This window comes from Vulpes vulpes, chromosome 8 (genome assembly GCF_048418805.1).
Source record: "Vulpes vulpes isolate BD-2025 chromosome 8, VulVul3, whole genome shotgun sequence".
Lineage (NCBI taxonomy): Eukaryota > Metazoa > Chordata > Mammalia > Carnivora > Canidae > Vulpes > Vulpes vulpes.
In genome coordinates, this window is record NC_132787.1 from 60,499,142 (window position 1) to 60,520,610 (window position 21,469).

The 21,469-nt window shown below is 41.7% G+C and overlaps 1 protein-coding gene and 1 pseudogene across 50 annotated transcripts in view; both read left to right on the forward strand.

Moving 5' to 3' along the window:
* ZNF638 (zinc finger protein 638) overlaps positions 1–21,469 on the forward strand; it is a 140,840-nt gene that overhangs the window by 42,940 nt on the left and 76,431 nt on the right. For 13 of the 50 annotated variants that reach the window (XR_012003082.1, XR_012003083.1, XM_025994586.2 and 10 more), the window contains exon 1: positions 18,186–18,548. The exons of 2 other annotated variants lie outside the window; for them this stretch is intronic. The gene's annotated coding sequence lies outside the window, so the exon portion shown is untranslated. Of the gene's footprint in view, positions 1–18,043; positions 18,549–21,469 lie in introns of those variants that run through there. 35 more of the 50 variants (XM_025994588.2, XM_072766874.1, XM_025994590.2 and 32 more) reach the window with 8 other exon arrangements.
* LOC112916823 (ATP synthase F(0) complex subunit C3, mitochondrial pseudogene) lies at positions 9,564–9,966 on the forward strand (annotated as a pseudogene).

The window sequence follows — 21,469 nt, forward strand, 5'->3', positions numbered from 1 at the left end:
CCCAAATGAATGAGAACATACACTGTTTGTCCTTCTCCGATTGACTTACTTCACTCAGCATAATACCCTCCAGTTCCATCCACGTTGAAGCAAATGGGGGGTATTTGTCGTTTCTAATTGCTGAGTAATATTCCATGTATACATAAACCACATCTTCTTTATCCATTCATCTTTCGATGGACACCGAGGCTCCTTCCACAGTTTGGCTATTGTGGCCATTGCTGCTAGAAACATCGGGGTGCAGGTGTCCCGACGTTTCATTGCATCTGAATCTTTGGGGTAAATCCCCAACAGTGCAATTGCTGGGTCGTAGGGCAGGTCTATTTTTAACTCTTTGAGGAACCTCCACACAGTTTTCCAGAGTGGCTGCACCAGTTCACATTCCCACCAACAGTGTAAGAGGGTTCCCTTTTCTCCGCATCCTCTCCAACATTTGTTGTTTCCTGCCTTGTTAATTTTCCCCATTCTCCCTGGTGTGAGGTGGTATCTCATTGTGGTTTTGATTTGTATTTCCCTGATGGCAAGTGATGCAGAGCATTTTCTCATGTGCATGTTGGCCATGTCCATGTCTTCCTCTGTGAGATTTCTCTTCATGTCTTTTGCCCATTTCATGATTGGATTGTTTGTTTCTTTGGTGTTGAGTTTAATAAGTTCTTTATAGATCTTGGAAACTAGCCCTTTATCTGATATGTCATTTGCAAATACCTTCTCCCATTCTGTAGATTGTCTTTTAGTTTTGTTGACTGTATCCTTTGCTGTGCAAAAGCTTCTTATCTTGATGAAGTCCCAATAATTCATTTTTGCTTTTGTTTCTTTTGCCTTTGTGGATGTATCTTGCAAGAAGTTACTGTGGCCGAGTTCAAAAAGGGTGTTGCCTGTGTTCTCTTCTATGATTTTGATGGACTCTTGTCTCACATTTAGATCTCTCATCCATTTTGAGTTTATCTTTGTGTATGGTGAAAGAGAGTGGTCCAGTTTCATTCTTTTGCATGTGGATGTCCAATTTTCCCAACACCATTTATTGAAGAGACTGTCTTTCTTCCAATGGATAGTCTTTCCTCCTTTATCGAATATTAGATGACCATACATTTCAGGGTCCACTTCTGGGTTCTCTATTCTGTTCCATTGATCTATGTGTCTGTTTTTGTGCCAGTACCACACTGTCTTGATGACCACAGCTTTGTAGTACAACCTGAAATCTGGCATTGTGATGCCCCCAGCTATGGTTTTCTTTTTTAAAATTCCCCTGGCTATTTGGGGTCTTTTCTGATTCCACACAAATCTTAAAATAATTTGTTCTAACTCTCTGAAGAAAGTCCATGGTATTTTGATAGGGATTGCTTTAAACGTGTAAATTGCCCTGGATAACATTGACATTTTTACAATATTAATTCTGCCAATCCATGAGCATGGAATATTTTTCCATCTCTTTGTGTCTTCCTCAGTTTCTTTCAGAAGTGTTCTATAGTTTTTAGGGTATAGATCTTTTACCTCTTTGGTTAGGTTTATTCCTAGGTATCTTATGCTTTTGAGTGCAATTGTAAATGGGATGGACTCCTTAATTTCTCTTTCTTCAGTCTCATTGTTAGTGTATAGAAATGCCATTGATTTCTGGGCATTGATTTTGTATCCTGCCACACTACCAAATTGCTGTATGAGCTCTAGCAATCTTGGGGTGGAGGCTTTTGGGTTTTCTATGTAGAGTATCATGTCATCGGCGAAGAGGGAGAGTTTGACTTCTTCTTTGCCAATTTGAATGCCTTTAATGTCTTTTTGTTGTCTGATTGCTGAGGCGAGGACTTCCAGAACTATGTTGAACAGCAGTGGTGAGAGTGGACATCCCTGTCTTGTTCCTGATCTTAGGGGAAAGGCTCCCAGTGCTTCCCCATTGAGAATGATATTTGCTGTGGGCTTTTCGTAAATGGCTTTTAAGATGTCGAGGAAAGTTCCCTCTATCCCAACACTCTGAAGGGTTTTGATCAGGAATGGATGCTGTATTTTGTCAAATGCTTTCTCTGCATCTAATGAGAGTATCATATGGTTCTTGGGTTTTCTCTTGCTGATATGATGAATCACATTGATGGTTTTACGAGTGTTGAACCAGCCTTGTGTCCCGGGGATAAATCCTACTTGGTCATGGTGAATAATTTTCTTAATGTGTTGTTGGATCCTATTGGCTAGTATCTTGTTGAGAATTTTTGCATCCATGTTCATCAGGGATATTGGTCTGTAATTCTCCTTTTTGGTGGGATCTTTGTCTGGTTTCGGAATTAAGGTGATGCTGGCCTCATAGAACGAATTTGGAAGTACTCCATCTCTTTCTATCTTTCCAAACAGCTTTAGTAGAATAGGTATGATTTCTTCTTTAAACGTTTGATAGAATTCCCCTGGGAAGCCATCTGGCCCTGGACTCTTGTGTCTTGGGAGGTTTTTGATGACTGCTTCAATTTCCTCCCTGGTTATTGGCCTGTTCAGGTTTTCTATTTCTTCCTACTCCAGTTTTGGTAGTTTGTGGCTTTCCAGGAATGCGTCCATTTCTTCTAGATTTCCTAATTTATTGGCGTACAGCTGTTCATAATATGTTTTTAAAATCGTTTGTATTTCCTTGGTGTTGGTAGTGATCTCTCCTTTCTAATTCATTATTTTATTAATTTGAGTCTTCTCTCTCTTCTTTTTAATAAGGTTGGCTAATGGTATCTATCTTATAATTCTTTCAAAGAACCAACTCCTGGTTCTGTTGATCTGTTCCACAGTTCTTTTGGTCTCGATTTCATTTAGTTCTCGAATTTTAATTAACTGTCTTCTTCTGCTGGGGGTGGGGTCCATTTGTTGCTTTTTCTCTAGTTCTTTTATGCGTAAGGTGAGCTTTTGAATTTGAGTTCTTTCCAGTTTTTTTTTTTTTTAATTTTTATTTATTTATGATAGTCACACAGAGAGAGAGAGAGAGAGAGGCAGAGACACAGGCAGAGGGAGAAGCAGGCTCCACGCACCGGGAGCCCGACGTGGGATTCGATCCCGGATCTCCAGGATCGCGCCCTGGGCCAAAGGCAGGCGCTAAACCGCTGCGCCACCCAGGGATCCCCTCTTTCCAGTTTTTGAATGGATGCTTGTATTGCGATGTATTTCCCCCTCAGGACTGCTTTTGCTGCATCCCAAAGATTTTGAACGGTTGTATCTTCATTCTCATTAGTTTCCATGAATCTTTTTAATTCTTCCTTAATTTCCTGGTTGACCTTTTCATCTTTTAGCAGGATGGTCCTTAACCTCCACGTTTTTGTGGTCCTTCCAAACTTCTTGTTGTGATTAAGTTCTAATTTCAAGGCATTATGGTCTGAGAATATACAGGGGACTATCCCGATCTTTTGGTATCGGTTCAGACCCGATTTGTGACCCAGTATGTGGTCTTTTCTGGAGAAAGTTCCATGTGCACTTGAGAAGAATGTGTATTCAGTTGAGTTTGGATGTAAAGTTCTATAGATATCTGTGAAATCCATCTGGTCCAGTGTATCATTTAAAGCTCTCGTTTCTTTGGATATGTTGTGCTTAGAAGACCTATCTAGTATAGAAAGAGCTAGATTGAAGTCACCAAGTATAAGTGTATTATTATCAAAGTATTTCTTCAGTTTGGTTATTAATTGGTTTAAATATTTGGCAGCTCCCACATTCGGGGCATATATATTGAGGATTGTTAAGTCCTCTTGTTGGATAGATCCTTTGAGTATGAGATAGTGTCCCTCTTCATCTCTCACTATAGTCTTCGGGGTAAATTTTAATTTATCTGATATAAGGATGGCTACCCCTGCTTTCTTTTGAGGACCATTTGAATGGTAAATGGTTCTCCAACCTTTTATTTTCAGGTTGTAGGTGTCCTTCTGTCTAAAATGAGTCTCTTGTAGACAGCAAATAGATGGGTCCTGCTTTTTTATCCAGTCTGAAACCCTGCGCCTTTTGATGGGGTCATTAAGCCCGTTCACGTTCAGAGTTACTATTGACAGATAGGAGTTTAGTGTCATCATATCTATTTAGTCCTTGTTTTTGTGGATTGTTCCACTGAACTTCTTCTTAAAGGGGAATTTTAAGAGTCCCCCTTAAAATTTCTTGCAGAGCTGGTTTGGAGGTCACATATTCTTTCAGTTCCTGCCTGTCTTGGAAGCTCTTTATCTCTCCTTCCATTTTGAATGAGAGCCTTGCTGGATAAAGTATTCTTGGTTGCATGTTCTTCTCATTTAGGACCCTGAATATATCCTGCCAGCCCTTTCTGGCCTGCCAGGTCTCTGTGGAGAGGTCTGCTGTTACCCTAATATTCCTCCCCATAAAAGTCAGGGACTTTTTTTCTCTTGCTGCTTTAAGGATCTTCTCCTTATCTTTGGAATTTGCAAGCTTCACTATTAAATGTCGAGGTGTTGAACAGTTTTTGTTGATTTTAGGGGGGGATCTCTCTATTTCCTGGATCTGAATGCCTGTTTCCCTTCCCAGATTAGGAAAGTTTTCAGCTAGGATTTGTTCAAATACATATTCTGGCCCTCTGTCCCTTTCGGCGCCCTCGGGAACCCCAATTAAACGTAGGTTTTTCTTCCACAGGCTGTCATTTATTTCCCTTAATCTATCCTCATGGTCTTTTAATTGCTTGTCTCTTTTTTCCTCAGTTTCCCTCTTTGCCATCAACTTGTCTTCTATGTCACTCACTCGTTCTTCCACCTCGTTAATATTCGTCGTTAGGACTTCTAGCTTGGATTGCATCTCATTTAATTGATTTTTAATTTCTGCCTGATTGGATCTAAATTCTGCATTCATGAAGTCTCTTGAGTCCTTTATGGTTTTTTCTAGAGCCACCAGTAGCTGTATAATAGTGCTTCTGAATTGGCTTTCTGACATTGAATTGTAATCCAGATTTTGTAACTCTGTGGGAGAGTGGGCTGTTTCTGATTCTTTTTTTTTTGAGGTGAGGTTTTCCTTCTAGTCATTTTGCTCAGTGCAGAGTGGCCAAAAACAAGTTGTATTGGGAAAAGGAGAAAAAGAGAGAGAAGGAAAGAAAAGAGAAAAAGAAAAAAGAGAAAGAAGAAAAAAAAAAGGGAAAAAGAGAAAGAAAAAGAAAGAAAGGAGAAAAAAAAGGGGGTGGGGTGGGGGAAGCAATCAGAAATCAAGAAGAAAGAAAGAAAATAAAGCACAAAACAAAACAAAAAAAACAAAAACAAAAACAAAACAAAACAAAACAAAACACGGGGGAGTATCTTCCGATTCTGTATACTTTAAGTCCCTTGACTTACCCTGGAACTGGTCTGTCTAGCTGGTCTTCTAGGGGAGGGGCCTGCTGTGCTGATTCTCAGGTGTTAGCACTTGGGGGAGCTGCTCTGCCCCTGCCTGGTGCAGGGCTCAGTGGGGGTTGTTTACCCCGTGAGGCCCCGGGAGGAAGCCACAGTGGCTGCGGCAGCTCTGGGAACCTGGAGTCAGCTCCCGCAGTAACTCCGGGGCTCTCCATCCACAGGGCCTGGGGGCTCCCAGGCGGGGCCGCTGATCTGCTCAGTTCCAGGCAGGAGCGTCCTTGCGGTCCTGGGCCCTCCCAGCCTCTGCCTGTCCCTGGGGGAGGCCGGATCCTGGGCTGTGTCCCGGCGCCCTGTGCTCCGGAGTCTGCGCTGTTGGATTCGCGCTCCCGCCCCGCAGCCCCCTCCGCGGAGCCGCCACCCGAGCCCCTCCGAGCTGTTCCCAGAGCCGCGCCGCCCCCTCCGCGCGGAGCTTCTTCCTCTGCCCGAGCCGCCGCCGCCGAGCTGCTCCCGGAGCCCCGCAGCCCCCTCCGTGGAGCCGCCGCCCGAGCCCCTCCGAGCTGTTCCCGGAGCCGTGCTGCCCCCTCCGCGGAGGAGCCGCCGCCTCCGGAGCCCCTCCGAGCTGTTCCCGGAGCCGCGCCGCCCCCTCCGCGCGGAGCTTCTTCCGCCGCCCGAGCTGCTCCCAGAGCCCCACAGCCCCCTCCGCGGAGCCGCCGCCCGAGCCCCTCCGGCTGCTCCGGGTCCCGCCGTGCGCGCTGCAGCCCTTAGGGAGCTCAGCGCACTCTCCCGGGGCGCAGGTGCCTGTTAGTGTCCCAGGGAGCCCGAGGGCATCCCCGCCCTCCTGGTTCTGCTCCAACTCCCTGCGAGCCCCTTTCCTCCCGGGAAGGTTGGTGCAGCTCCTGCTCCTCCGGGACGGGGCTCTCCTGTCCTGGGGACACTCGCCCCGGCCTCAGCCCGGCTCCTCGCGGGGCCCCTCCCCCTTGGAGGCCTTTTGTTTCTTTATTTCTTCCCCCCCCCCGTCTTCCTACCTTGATAGAAACGCGAACTCTTCTCACTGTAGCGTTCCAGCTGGTCTCTCTTTAAATCTCAGGCTGAATTCGTAGATTTTCAGGATGATTTGAAGGTTTTCTAGGTAATTTGTTGGGGACAAGTGATTTGGAGACCCTGCTCTTCTGCCATCTTCTGGAGTCTCCTTTATAAGAGTATGAATCCCATTTATGAGGGCTCAGACTCATGACCTAATCATCTCCCAGAAGCCCCACCTTCTAATACCATTGCATTAGGAGTTAGGATTTCAGATTATGAATGGGGATGGGGGGACACAAATGTTCACTCCATACAAATATCCTAAGCTTGTTAGTTTTTATTTTTTACTTTATCATACAGAAAATGTTATTCTTTTTCTTTTGGTGTACAGTTCTTTATATTTTAATTCATGTGTAGATTTGTATAACCACCACCATAATCAGAATAAAGGACAGTTTTATCATTCCCAAACACTCCCTTGTGTTAACTCTTTATAGTCACACTTTCCCTTCAATGATAACTCCTGAAAACTGCTGATCTACTCACCATCACTACAGTTTTGTGGTTTTGAGAATGCTATATACATGGAATTACATAGAATGTAACCTCTTGAGACTAGATTCTTTCACCAGCATGTTTTGAGTTTCATCCAAGTTATAGTATGTTTCAGTAATGTGTTCCTTTTTTATTGCTGAGTAGTGTTCATTGTATGGATGTACCAAAATTTGTTTATCCATTTACCCTTTGAAGAACATTTGGTTGTTTCCAATTTGGGGTTATTACAAATAAACCTGCTATGAACATCTGTGTTTGGGTTTTTGTGCCAATATCAGTTTTTGTTACTCTAGGGTAGATTCTCAGAAGTGGGATTGTAGGGTTATATAGAAAATGCTTGTTTAGAAAAAAAGTGCCAAACCATTTTCTAGAATGGCTGTACCATTTTGGATTCCCACTAGCAATGTATCATATTGCTTTACTGCGTTTGCCACAGCTAATTAAATTAAGAATAAGTGCCTTAGCTAGAAGGTACATTGTATTAGCCAGACCTGTGACTTATGAATGGACCAGTATGAGAACTCTGCCAAAAAGGTGACAGGGGACCTAAACAAATCTGAATTTGAGATTCTCAGAAAGAAGAGAAGCAGAAGCCAAGATGAGCAGTGAAGCAGCATCCTAGAGGTACAGAGTCATCTGTATGATAGACTTATTTAAGTAGGGGACAACAATAGCTTATTTCAGATGGAATAAAGAGATGGTAAAGTTAGCAGTGCTGCTTTTGGGTCATGAGTGATGAAAAGTTCATATTCTATTGCTCTTTGAGAGCTGGCTTCCCAGAAGCTGAGCTGGAGACTGCTACTCTTTTTTTTTTTTTTTTTAATGTGTAGCTTTAAAATAAGCTCTCATAAGTTATGAAAGGAACCATTAATATAAAAGCTTTATTGAGATATAATTCACATAACATACATTTCATCCATTGAAAGTGTACCATTTGGTGGCTTTTAGTATATTCATAGAATTCTACACAGCCACCACCATAATTAATATTAGAAACATTTTCAAAAAAAAAGAGAAACATTTTCATCACTCTTAAGAGAAACCCCATGCCCCTAGCCAAACAACCTTTTTAAAAATATTTTTTTTAATTTTTTTTTATTTATTTATGATAGTCACAGAGAGAGAGAGAGAGAGAGGCAGAGACACAGGCAGAGGGAGAAGCAGGCTCCATACACCGGGAGCCCGACGTGGGATTCGATCCCGGGTCTCCAGGATCGCGCCCTGGGCCAAAGGCAGGCGCCAAACAGCTGCGCCACCCAGGGATCCCTTAAAAATATTTTTTAAAGATTTTATTTATTTATTTGAGAGAGAAATAGTGACAGAGACCATGAGCAGGGGGAGAGGGAGAAGCAGGCTCACCACTGAGCAGGGAGCCCAATGTGGGGCTTGATCCCAGGACTCTTGGACTGTGACCTGGATGCCCAACCTGCTAAGCAACCCAGGTTCCCCTAAACACTTTCTTATCATGGAGACCAAGTGCAGTTCCTGATTATTCCTAAGTTAACAGGTTTCCATTCCCTTCAAGTCCCTGAAAGTATTCAGACAAGATAATCACAACTTACTGCAGGAGCCAGGTATCCACCCACCCTACTGAAATTACAAAGCCTACTTCCCATATGTCATTGTTCACTCTGTTTATGAGTATGACTCTCACAAGGCCTTCTGTGATGTGTGATGTCCTCTTCCCCCAGATTATAAGTATATGTGACAACAAAATGCTAGCAATCTCCTATCATTTGTGCTGGGTGTTGTGTGTTCACCCATGCGAATAATCCTAGAGTGAGAGTCCCACTCTCACTAGTGGGGTGATTAGGAAGAAACTAAAACAAGGTGTGTAATAGCAGATTTCAGCAAGGAGAAGAAAGAATCAGCACACTTGAACATAGTTAATTGAGGGGCACCTGAGTGGCTCAGTCAGTTAAGTGTCTGCCTTTGGCTCACGTCATGAACTCAGGGTCCTGGGGTTGAGCCTCACTTTGGACTCCTTGCTCAGGAGGGAGCCTGTTTCTCCTTCTCCCTCTGCTGCTCCGCTCCCCCTTCTTGTGCTCTCTGTTTCTCAAATAAATAAATTAAATATTTAAAAGAGAAAATAGTTAATGGAGATTATCCAGTCTGAGGAGCACAAAGAAAAAAGAATGAAGAAAAATGAACAAAGCCTAAAAGATATGTGGGACATCATCACACATACCAACATATGTATAATGGGAGTCCCAGAGGGAGAGGAGAGAGAATACAGGGAAGAAAGACTTTCTAAGGAAATAATATACAACGACTTTCCAATTTGGTGAAATACATGAAACTACACATCCACAAAGTTCAGTGAACTCAAAGTTAAGCTTATCCAAGCAGGATAAATTCAAAGAGATCCACATGCAGCCACAATATAGTCAAATTATTAGAAGATAAAGGCAGCAAGGGAGAAGGGACTTATCTTTTACAAGAGAGCCCCAGTAACAGTGACAACCAATTTCTCTCTGGAAATCATGTTAGCCAGAAGACAATGGAATGACATATTTAAAGTGCTACAGGGAGAAAAAAAAAAGCGTCAACCAAGAATTATATGTCTGGTAGAACTAACCTTCAAAAATGAAAGAGAACCCACCCCTTTGATCTCTGTTGTAGTCACAGCCCACTACCTTCCCAGAAGAGAGGAAGTGGGAGAGGACCTTATGTTGTTTGTTGCCCAAGTCTTCTTGCTGTGCTGCACCCAAAGAGTATAAGATGTTTATCTGTGCCAAGGGTTCCTGCCTCCCTGCTCTGATGCAAACTGGATCCAGAATTGCATTGCCATCCATTGCCACATCAGTGTCATCTTGATAGAAGAGGGCTCTATAGTAGTTAATGGGACACAGAATGGTGTGATTTAGCTAATCCAGTGGGAGTTTCAGACCAGTGCAATCAGCAGAGACATTTATACTGCTACCAATTTTATTGGTGCAGGTGCTTCAACAACAGGAATGGTAGTTTCTGGTGCTGGTATTGAACTAGTCTTTGGCAGACTTCTCATTGGTTAGGCCAGAAATCCCTCACAGGATCATCAGCTGTTCTCATACGCTATCCTTGGACTTGCCTTGTCTGATGCTTTTGTTTGATGGTTGCTTTCTTAATTTTGTTTTCCATGTAACAGAAATTACTTCTTGAAATGTTGTCATTCATATTAATTATTAATGTAATTCTTTGATTTTACTGTGACTTCAAAACATATAGTGTTGGAGTCATGGGAATGTACAAGTTTCCTCCCATTATCTGAAAATAGAACAGTCCTATGAAATATTTATTAAGCCAAAATGATATAAAGTGAAGAGTATCCCCCACTTTCTTAAGATTGCATTACAGCCCTTTGTTTTTATGGAAGACCCACATTAGTCCCTGTTTTAGCTGATTCTTTTTTCTGCCAGTTCAAATCAACTGTTGAATCCTTCTAATGAACTTGTCATTTCAGTTATTGTACTTTTTACTTCCATAATGTCCATGTGGTTCTTTAAAAAAATTATTCCTCTATTTTTATTGACATTCTCTATTTGTTGCAACATGTCAATACATTTACTTACATCTTTTAGCATAGTTCCTTTTAGTTCTCCCAATATATTTCTAATAATTATTATGAAACATATTATTATGTTAAATCCAATATCTGGACCTTCTCACAGGCAGTTTCTGTTGTCTTTTTTTCCTTGTGTATGAGTCATGCATTCTTATTTCTTTGTGTGTCTTGTATTTTTTTGTTGAAAACTGGACATTTTAGGTTATATATTGTGGCAAATCTAGATCTTGATTATCCCTTTCTTCTGGGACTTGTTTTTGTTGTTGTTTGCTTATTTATTTATTTAGTAATTTACCTGAATTATTTTAGTGAAGTTTATTGCCCCTTCATTGTGCAGCCTCTGTTCTTGCTCCTTAAAGACTGTAGTCTTGGATGCACACAAATTACTCTGGGATGGCAGTGTTTTAGCAGGACTCTCTTTGACAGTCTCTTTTCCTGATCTCTCTGTTATGCTGTCTGCTTTGGTTAATATTTAAAATTCTTTCCCTTTTGGGGTTATTAACAGGCTGGATGTTCTCATGAACCTTTTACTAGTGTAAGTAATCCAATAAAAGAAGAGAAAGTCAGGTAGAAGCTATCCTTGTTATCACTTAACCTTAGAAATCACACAGCATCCCTTCTACCACATTCTATTCATTAGAAACAATATGCCAAGTCCCACCTGCATTCAGTAAGTGTGGAATTAGGCTCTACCTTGTGAAGTGAATTACATCAAAGAATCTATGGACATATTTAGAAACCACCTTAACAAGAAGAGACAAACTGATTTCTAGTTACCATTGCACTAGCTTTGATAAAAACTGAGAAAAATAACCGCTTGTTCTTTTGAGTTTTTCTGAACTCTCTATATGATACATGCTTATAGTCTGGCACCATGAGGCAAAATTCAAGGATCAATAAGAATCAAGTCTTGTTGATGTTCATGTTTATTAGCGGGGCATAATATGACTATGGGATTTCTCAAACTTTCATGATGGCCCTGTATCTATCCCAATCATCACATTCTAAAGACATATGAAGGGCAATTATTACTCCCAGCTCCTATTTTCTACAACACTTGCACTTGAGATGAAATGGTAATGAGATTCCTTGTGCCATTGGGACAAAGCCCCATGTATATTCACAAATCACAGGAAAAGGTTTGTGATGAGTCTTCTTTTTTCTAATCCTTTCAGGCATTGAACTGTGCTGAGCAGGCAGGAGCTGAGCTGTGAACAGAGCTGCTCAGTACTTGTCTGGCCAATCAGAAAACAGAGTTGTTAAAAAATGGGGAGGAATTAAAGTATTGAGATGGAGTAAAAAAAAAAATGGGGAGGAGGATTGTGGACAAGAGTGATAGTCAGAAGAGTAGGCAGAGTAAGATGACTTTTATTTCCATCAAGAATATTGACATTTTTAGGTGGGAATGTGAATTTCTGCAAGTGGTCCAAGGTGGCTAAAAAATATAAAAATGTGGAGTAGTGTGGATATGGTAGATTCTAAAATAAAAAAAGGGGGGATGGGACACCTGAATCAGCCTCAGATGGTTAAGCGTCTGTCTCAGCTCAGGTCATGATCTCAGGATCCTGGGATTGAGCCCCACATCAGCTCTCTACTCAGTGGAGAGTCTACTTCTCCTCTCTCTGCCCCTTACACCCCCCTCATGCTTTCTCTTGCTCTCTCTCAAATAAATAAATAAAAATCTTGAAAAAAAATTTTTTTCTTGGGAATTCCATAAATATTCATGAGCATCTTTCAGTTTATAGGAGATTTCCAGACTCACATTTTATGGGCAAGATAATCTAGTCCCTTCCTCGCCCCCCCCCACCCTCATTTTATGAAAGATTTTATTTGTTCATTTCAGAGAGAGCAAGAGAGAGAGAGAGAGAGAGCATGAGGAGGGAGGTAGAAAGGCAGAGGAAGAGGAAGAAGCAGACTCCCTTCTGAGCTGGGAGCCCAATGTGGGGCTTGATGTGGGGATCAATCCCAGGACCCAGGGATCACGACCTGAGCTGAAGGCAGATGCTTAACCATCCGAGCCACCCGGGCACTCCCTCTCCCTCTTGTTACAATATGAAAACTGAAATCCAGTGAGGTCATTATCAGGACAGGAGCTAGAAAGGAAATTCTTGTGATTCCTAATCCAGGATGTATCTAATGTTCTGTATAGCCACAAGTGGCTTATAAAGATTTGCATGATCTGATCCCTTGTACTTCTCTATCCTTATCTGTCCTTCTTCTATATCATTTCACCTCAACTGTGCTGGCTGCCTAATTATTTCTTAAACATACCCAATGTGCTCCAGTCCCAAGGCCTTTGTACTTGCTTGGTGTCCTCTGTTGGAAAGCTTTTCTTCCAGATATCAATGTGATATTCCCTCTCTCTTCCTTTATATCTATGTTCCACTGTCATCTTACCAGAGAAGATTTCCCTGACTATCTTCTCTAAGGCATTACCCAGCCCCTGCTTCATCATTTTTCCCTTACTCACTTTATTTCCCTTAATTTATTTTACCACATTATATATTCTTTTGTGTATTGTTTTTTCCACTAAAGTATAAACTCTGTGAAAGCAGATTCTTGACTTTTGTTGACTACTCTGTCCTCCAATATTTAGAATGTCAATTTATGTCACTCATTTGTTCAAAATATTCCCATCTCATTCACAACACAACCCAAAAGGCTTTAAAGTGGTCTTTGTGGGCAGCCCCGGTGGCTCAGCGGTTTAGCACCGCCTTCAGCCCAGGGTGTGATCCTGGAGACCCGGAATGAGTCCCATGTCAGGCTCCCTGCATGGAGCCTGCTTCTCCCTCTGCCCATGTCTCTACCTCTCTCTCTCTGTGTCTCTCATGAATAAATAAATAAATAAAATATTTAAAAAATAAAAAATAAAATGGTCTTTGTTACGGACTGAATTGTTCCTCCCAAATTCATATGTTGAAGTCTTCACCGCCAGTATGCCTCAGAGTAGCACTATATTTGGAGGTAGGACCTTAAAGGGTGATTACAGTTAAGTGGAGTCATGTGGGTGGGCCCTAATCCAATATGACAGGTGTCCTTATAAGAAGGGTTTAGAGACAATAGGGATGCGTGTGCATAGGGAAAAGCCCATGTGTGGACACAGAAAGAAGGTGGCCAATTGCAAACCAAGGAGAGAAGCCTGAGGAGAAACCAAACATATCTATACCCCAATCTAGACTTCTAGACTCCCCAATCAGTTTCTAAACTTGAAACTGTGAGAGAATAAATCCCTGTTGTTTAGGCCACCCATCCAGTGATATTTTGCTAATGGCAACCATAGCAGACTAATATAGCCCACTTCTCTACCACCTCATCTGCTGTGTCCCTTCTTACTCATGCTGTTACAGCTTCTTTGGCATTTTTGTAGTTTCTCAAGTATGACAAGCTGGCTTTCACCTTGGAATTTTTGTATTTTATGTTCCGCTCTTCCTGGAATACTCTTCCTCCCAGATTTCTCTGCGGCTTATTCATACACTTCAGTCAGGTTTCTGCTGACACGCTGCCTTCATAGATAGTCATGCCTTTATTTTTTTAAAGAAGTTTATCTATTTATTTATTTTTAAAGTAATCTCTGCACCAACATGGGGCTTGAATCCATGACCCTGAGGTCAATAGTTGGATGTTCTACTGAGTAAATCAGCTAGACATCCCTTAGTTATACCTTTTTTGAATACCATCCTGTTTAAAATGCAACCTCTGTTACCTCTTTATTCCCTCTCCTGATCTTGCTTGTTTTTTCCCATAGCACTTACCATTTGATATACTATATATTTACTTGTGTATTGTCTTCCATGAGGCATGAGTTATTGGTGCCTTTGGTTTGCCACTGACTCTTTGGTGCCAGATGAGTTCCTGCAACAAAGTAGGCCCTCAAATACTTAGTGGGTCAGTTAATGAATGAATAAATGGTACTGGCCTATACGTAGACAAATGTATAAGTAACACAGACTAGAAGGTCCATAAATCCATTTTATGTATGGGGACTTATTTCTTTGTTGTTTGTTTTTTAAAGGGAAGGGCTATTTCAATGAAGGAGGGGAAAGCATGTTTTTTCTAACACATGGAAACTTCATGATTGATTTAATATATTTGGAAGAAAACAGAGTTAGATCTTTGCTTCATATCACAAAAAGAATAAATTTTATTTTATTTAAGTTTATTTACTTATTATTCAATTAAGTAATCTCTACACCCAGTGTGGGGCTTGAACTTATAACCTCTAGATTAAGAGTCCCATGCTCTTCCAACTGAGCCAGCCAGGTGCCCTAAAAGTAAATTTTAGATTAAATATGTCTAACTGTAAAAAATAAAAATTTGAAATTATAAACAAAAATTTAGCAAGTTTAGGAGAATTTTTGTATAATTCCTAGGTGTGTATGCTTCATGGGGGTGGGGTGAGACTTCTTAGACAAAAAGAATACTCAAGTCACAAGGGAAAAGATTGACAAATTTGATTACATTTAAAATTTATAATGGCAAAAGAAAATATGAATGGGGCAAAACCAAATGCAATATTTTGACAAAGGGTTAATATTCCTTACACTAAGAATTATCTCCTAATAAGAAAGAGATAATCTGCTTATTAGAAATATAAGCAAAGAATATTAAAAGGATTTTTGGAGGAGGAAATGCACATGGCCAGTAGATATGAAATGAGGCTCCACAATTTCATACACACACACACACACACACAGACACACACATGCACGCACATATACTTTTTTATCCATCAGGGTCATTCATTTTTTTGGATAAAATATACACTGATTGGGATCCCTGGGTGGCTCAGCGGTTTAGCCCCTGCCCTCAGCCCAGGGCGTGATCCTGGAGTCCCGGGATCAAGTCCCACGTCGGGCTCCCTGCATGGAGCCTGCTTCTCCCTCTGCCTGAGTCTTTGCCCCCCTCTCCCCCGCTGTGTCTCTCATGAATGAATAAATAAAATATTTTTTAAAAAATAAAAAATATATACACTGATTTTCCTACTGTGTGCCAAGTATCATCCTAAGTATTGGAGATAAAGCAGTGAAGAAAAGAGGCAAAATCCCTAATATCATGGAGCTTATGTTCTAGTGGAGAGAGATAAGAAACAATAAGAAATAAATTATATGGTATGTCAGAAGGTGATAAGTGCTGTAGAAATAAATCAAACCATATAAGGGACAGCATAAAAGTAAAAAGAATTTATGAGGTTAGTTTGCCCAACTCTAGGGAAATGAGTTTGAAAACCCAGATGAGTGGCACTTGAGTGGTGCAGTCAGTTGAGCATCCAACTCTTGGTTTCAGCTCAGGTTGTGATATCGAGGTTGTGATCTCAGGGTCATGGGATTGAGCCCCACCGGGGGCTCCATGCTCAGTGTGGAGTCGGCTTGGATCTCTCTCTCCCTTTTCTGCTAATCTTTCTCTCCATGTGAGCACTCTCTCTATCTCAAATAAATAAATAAATAAACAAACAAACCCAGATGAAATGGTTGTTTTTCTTTTTTTTTTCTTTTAAAGATTTTATTTATTTATTCATGAGAGACAGAGAGAGAGAGAGAGAGAGAGAGGGAGGCAGAAACACAGGCAGAGGGAGAAGGAGGCTCCCTGTGGGAAGCCTGATGCAGGACTTGATCTTAGGACCTGGGGATCACGACTTGAGCCAAAAGCAGACATTCAACCATTGAGCCACCCAGGTGCCCCAAAGTGGTGGTTTTTCTTTCTTTTTTTTTTTTTAGAAATTTCTTTTTTTAAAAATTTTTATTTATTTATGATAGTCACACAGAGAGAGAGAGAGAGAGGCAGAGAAGCAGGAGAAGCAGGCTCCATGCACCAGGAGCCCGATGTGGGATTCGATCCCGGGTCTCCAGGATCGCGCCCTGGGCCAGAGGCAGGCACTAAACCGCTGCGCCACCCAGGGATCCCAAAATGGTGGTTTTTCTAGGAGAATTAAGTTACAAAAATGATTGCAGGGGGGAGAGAAAAATTCTAATCCAATTATATATCATAAAAACATCTAAAGAAAGTTGTTCAAGAGCCATTCCCAGAAAAAGCATCAGGTGAGATATTTCAAAGGTTAATTATACCAATTCAAAAGCTTTTTTAAATTAAATAAACTCTACCCCCAATGTGAGGCTCAAACTAATGACCTCAAGATCAAGAGTCACATTCTCTACTGACTGAGCCAGCCACGTGCCTCTAATTATGCCACCTTTTAAATTACAGACATGTCCAATGATATTTAAGTCATTTCAGAGTTTAGAAAAAGAAGTGAGGTTGGGAAGAAATGGTCATTCTCCTATGCATTTAGTGCAAGTGGGAATCTGGATAAGCTTTTCAAAAAGGATTCTGACAATATGTAGCAGAATTAAATCTATCTATCCATCTAATCTATCTATATATACATCTTTAATGTAAAATAACTATTGGGATTCTAGCCTTTAGAAATAAAAATATCAGTTGGTAAGGCTGTTTATATGTGAGCTATGTTTATAGTATCAAAAAAGACTGAAAACAACATCAGTGTCAAGAACAGATTAAATAACTGATGGAACCATGCTATGAAATATTGCACAACTATTTAAGAAAGTGGATCTATATGGTTTACTGGGAGAAATATCAGTAATCATAAAGGGAAATAGGCTAATGTGTAAGTTTTTGACAAAAAAGAAAAAAGAATATTTCCCATTGCATGCAAATAACATGTTTATGTATGTTTGTATGACTATATAGAAATATATGGGAGTAAAAAAAAAAAAAGAAATGTACGGGGTGCCTGGGAGGCTCAGGTCATGATCCTGGGTCAAGCCCTATGTGGGACTCCCTGCTCAATGGGGAGCCTGCTTCTCCCTCTCCCTCTGCCTGCCACTCCCCCTGCTTGTGCTCTCTGTCAAATAAATAAATAAAATCTTTAAAGAACAAAAGAAACAAAAAAAAACCCAAAACAAGGGAAAAAAAAGGAAATGTATGGAAGGAAACACTTCAAGCTTTAACATTGGTTATGTGGAGTTGGCTTGTTGGCTTTTTCTGTGTTGTTTTTGGCTTGCTGCCTCTGCAGGATTTTTAGTTTGAAATGAAAATCTGGTAAGATACATTTTATAAGAAGACTTTTCTTTGAGCTTTTTCTGTTTATTTTAACATGACTAAAAGAAATACATCTCTGGAAAAGAAGGAAAAAGAAAGGAAGAAAAAGAGAAAGACACATTTGCTTGGGTGCTAGGTAAAAGTGGTGCATGAGACTTCAGGCAGGCGGTGTGTGATTTGTGTGGCATCCACAGGCAAGACTTGTGAGTTTCACCCGATTTTGCCCAATGATTGAGCTTATATGCTGGTGTAGTAGAGTAACCTTAAGTGACTCAAGTTCTCTCAACCCAAAATTTTCCATCAATAAAATGAAGGTGTCAAGTATCTACCACACATGTGGGTATTTTGATTGTGAAATGACACATGAAAAGATTATTTATTTATTTATTTTTTAAGATTTATTTATTTATTCAGAGAGAGAGAGAGAGGCAGGGACACAGGCAGAGGGAGAAGCAGGCTCCACGCAGGGAGTCCGCCGTGGGACCCAGATTCCGGGTCTCCAGGATCACACCCCGGGCTGCAGGCGGCGCTAAACCCCTGCGCCACCGGGGCTGCCCAGATTTTTAGCTTAATAAACAATAAACTTCAACTGGATTCTAATTTCCTGACATATTCAGGGGCTGTGATACACATCACGTCACTGCTCAGAGGCATGCAAAAATAGGTAAAAGGCGAGAGCCTAATGGCAGGCAAAATCCTAACCATACAGAGCATTATGATATCCAGTGCGAGGGGTTACCGAAGGCAGAAACGGGCAGGGGGACTTCACGGAGGCGAGACCACACAAGTCTTCCAGGTTGCGCAAGATTTGGACGGGTCCGGAGCAGAGCAGGCAGAGGCGCCGACGCGGCTCCCGGGACGCCCCGCGCGCTAGCGCTCCCTTTCGGGCCCAGGCTCCTCCGGCTGCTCTCTCGCGCCTCGGGGCGAGCGCGGGGCCGGCGGTACGCAGGCGCCGGGAGCGGATGAGGGCTCGCAAAGGCTCGACAGGCGCGCATGCGTGCAGCTCCCTGGAGGCGGTAGCTTCTTCGGCGTCGAGACTGGAGGCTGAGTGCTAAACTGTGTGGGGCGCAAATGGGATCCGGCTGTTAGTCGGGTAGGCATAGGTAGGACCGCTGCCTTGGGGGGAGTAGGGGGCTGCAAGGCGGGAGCCCATAGCGTGGGGCTCCTGAGCCTCTCCTGTGCGGTCCGGGCCGACTATTGTATCTGTGTCGCAGCGGCTGCGCACAAAATGGCGGCGGGCAGGCGGCGGGGGCGGGAGGAGGTTGGGGGACCCCCGGGATGGGAAGGGAAGCTCGGCTGCCCCGCTGCCGCGTCGGTTCACTTGGCTGCCTGGAGGGCCGGGTCGGGCGCCCGCGCTGGGACCTTGCTTCCGGAAGAGCCGCCTGACGCCGTTGCACGGGCGGAGGAGCGAGAACGGCCCTTGGGCAGCGCCGTGGCGGCCCCTTCCCCATCGGGGCCGGGCCTGCCGAGGCCGAGCCAGGCCTGACAGCCGGAGGAAGCGGCGGTGCGGGAGCGCCGGGGAGGGAGGAACCGTTCCCGTCAGGCCTTGAAGCGAGGCGGCGGACGGCGGAGCTCGAGCTGAGCCCTCTGGCGAGCGGCGCCGTGCCACGAGCGTGGAGAGAAGAGCATGTTTGTGTCTGGGGCTGGGGAAGGGGCATGTTAGATCCTGCGGCTTCTGCTCGTCCCTGTCGCCTGTGCCTGCTGTTTTGCCGGCTGGAAAGCAAAGAAAATGTCACCTCTGTGCGGGATACGGAAGGCTCATAAACCGTTCTGGTACAAATGTCTCCGAGGAATCGCGAATACGGGTCGTTAGTGGTTTGTGTGTGATTTCTAGGCTGAGCCCCGTCCTGTTAAGGGGGGGGCCGTGTACCATCCTGTTCCATCCTTGGGGACGTTTGAAACCGGCCTTTTGTTGAGATAATTGCGAATGGGGGGGAACTTCTGTTAGTACAAAATCTTCAATCGAACTAGACAATGACGGCTGCCTCGAGCTAATTTTTCTTAAATTTTACTCTAAGGAGGAATTTTCTTTTGGGGGGGGGGACCCTATTTTAATCTGAACACTTTTTGAAGAAAAGCTTGTTACCAGGATCCGGCAACTGAAAGTTGATTTAAATTCTTTACCTAACCGGCTTTGGAATTGTGCACAAAAAAATTCCTTCGTTTTTAATTCTCCCTCATCTGTTGTAAAGGGTTGACTTATTTGTTGGGGATATTTGCTGATTCAGATTTGTGATTAATATTGATAAATTGGAAAAATCAATTTCCAAAAAAATGCTTAATGAGGTCTATACAGAAAAATGCATAGTTTACAGTATTTCAACATAGCTTTAATTTTATTAGACATTCTAGACTTAGTTTATGTTTTTTTTTTAATTTGACAGTACTTCGTATGCATTTTATTTCCCCATACTCTGTAAATACTTTCAAATTATTATGTAGAATCTAACATGTTAATACAGTGAAATATAGTGGGCCATTCTCTGCTTGATTGTTGCCATCTAGTAAGGGGAAAGCTAAAACAGTTGGAAGAAGTCACAAAACCTCATTGGTTTCTATTAACTAGTTTTCAGAATATTCTTGTCACATATTCATTACCTTGAATATTGGTTATATTTTAGTCTTGTAATCTTTTTTTGTCTTGGAGGGTGTATATAACATACTCTTGTTTAAAAAACACATTACAATCAGAGATCACTTTGTTATTCATGGCTGTCCTAAAGATTTTTTTCTTAGATGCTCTAAAGAAGGTGATCTCTGGAAATTTTTTTTTTTATGTAGTGAAAGAAAATGCGAGACAAATAATTTAGTGAATAGGCTTTGGGATCAGAAGATCTGGATTCAAATCTGGTTTTTTCTTTACTGTATGTCTAAGATTTTGGGCAAGTTCCTTTAGTCTTACTGAACTTTTGTTTCCTTATGTGTAAAATGGTGCTAATACCTACTTCCTATTTGGGATTGTTGTGAGAATTGAGAGACAATGAATGGAAATCCCCTATCCATTGGCACATAATAGGTGCTTTAACGTTAGTTATTACTTTTATTACAAATATTTAAGTTTTAGGCAGCATCTTTTGATAGAAGATCGTCTCTTGTGAATATTCCCTTTTAGTTAAAAGAGGCTTAAAAGATAGAATTGATAGAATTTTGGAGCTGAAAAATCATTTAATATTTCATTGAAATATTTGGTGTATTTATAAATTTTATATGTTCCTCACTTGTAGCACTTACCAAAATAAAATGTAACTTATTTATATGATTGTTATGTTCATCTTTGTATCTGTGCCATTGCCTGGTATGTATTCCAGGTTCATGTGTTGAGTAAATGAACTCAGCTGGTAGTTGCCAGAGCCTGGGTAGGAACCCCAGCCCTTGGAGTCCAAATTGTGCTCTTCCTATTGTGACTTAATGTATACTGGACAAAGTTTGGATAAATCTGTCCAAATTCTTCATAAGATGCTTTATATACTAATCAGATAAGATGCTTTGTATACTGGAATCAGTGCTTCCAGTATGGATACCCAGTAACATTGATCTATTTTGCAAGGAAAGGAATCAGTGCTTCCAGTATGGGTACCCAGTAACATTGATCTATTTTGCAAGGAAAGAAGAGCCACTGAATGTTGGTATGTGGTGGTTTAGACCTCCTCCAAATTTTGAAAATAGTTCTATTTGTAGCTAAACCCAATAAGCCCCATTTGTATTCAACTTTACTTACTCTCTTATTCAACTTTATTTACTGTAGTCTGAAATTTGTGGCTTAGAATGAAAGTGAAAACAGGTATATGGAAGATAAGAGAATAATGGAAAGGAAGAAAATGAGATGCAGAAATAAAACAGCTATAATAATGATCAGTGAGGGTCAAGAGCAAGGATTTTGTCCAGAGAAAAGAGTTCAGGGAATACAAGAGAGTTTTAGTTTTAAGGCACACATATTTTGATATTTTCTTCGTGGTTACGTTGGGCACATATATATTTTGGATTATTTTCAACTCTTGAATCCCTTTAAATACCGAAATAATTA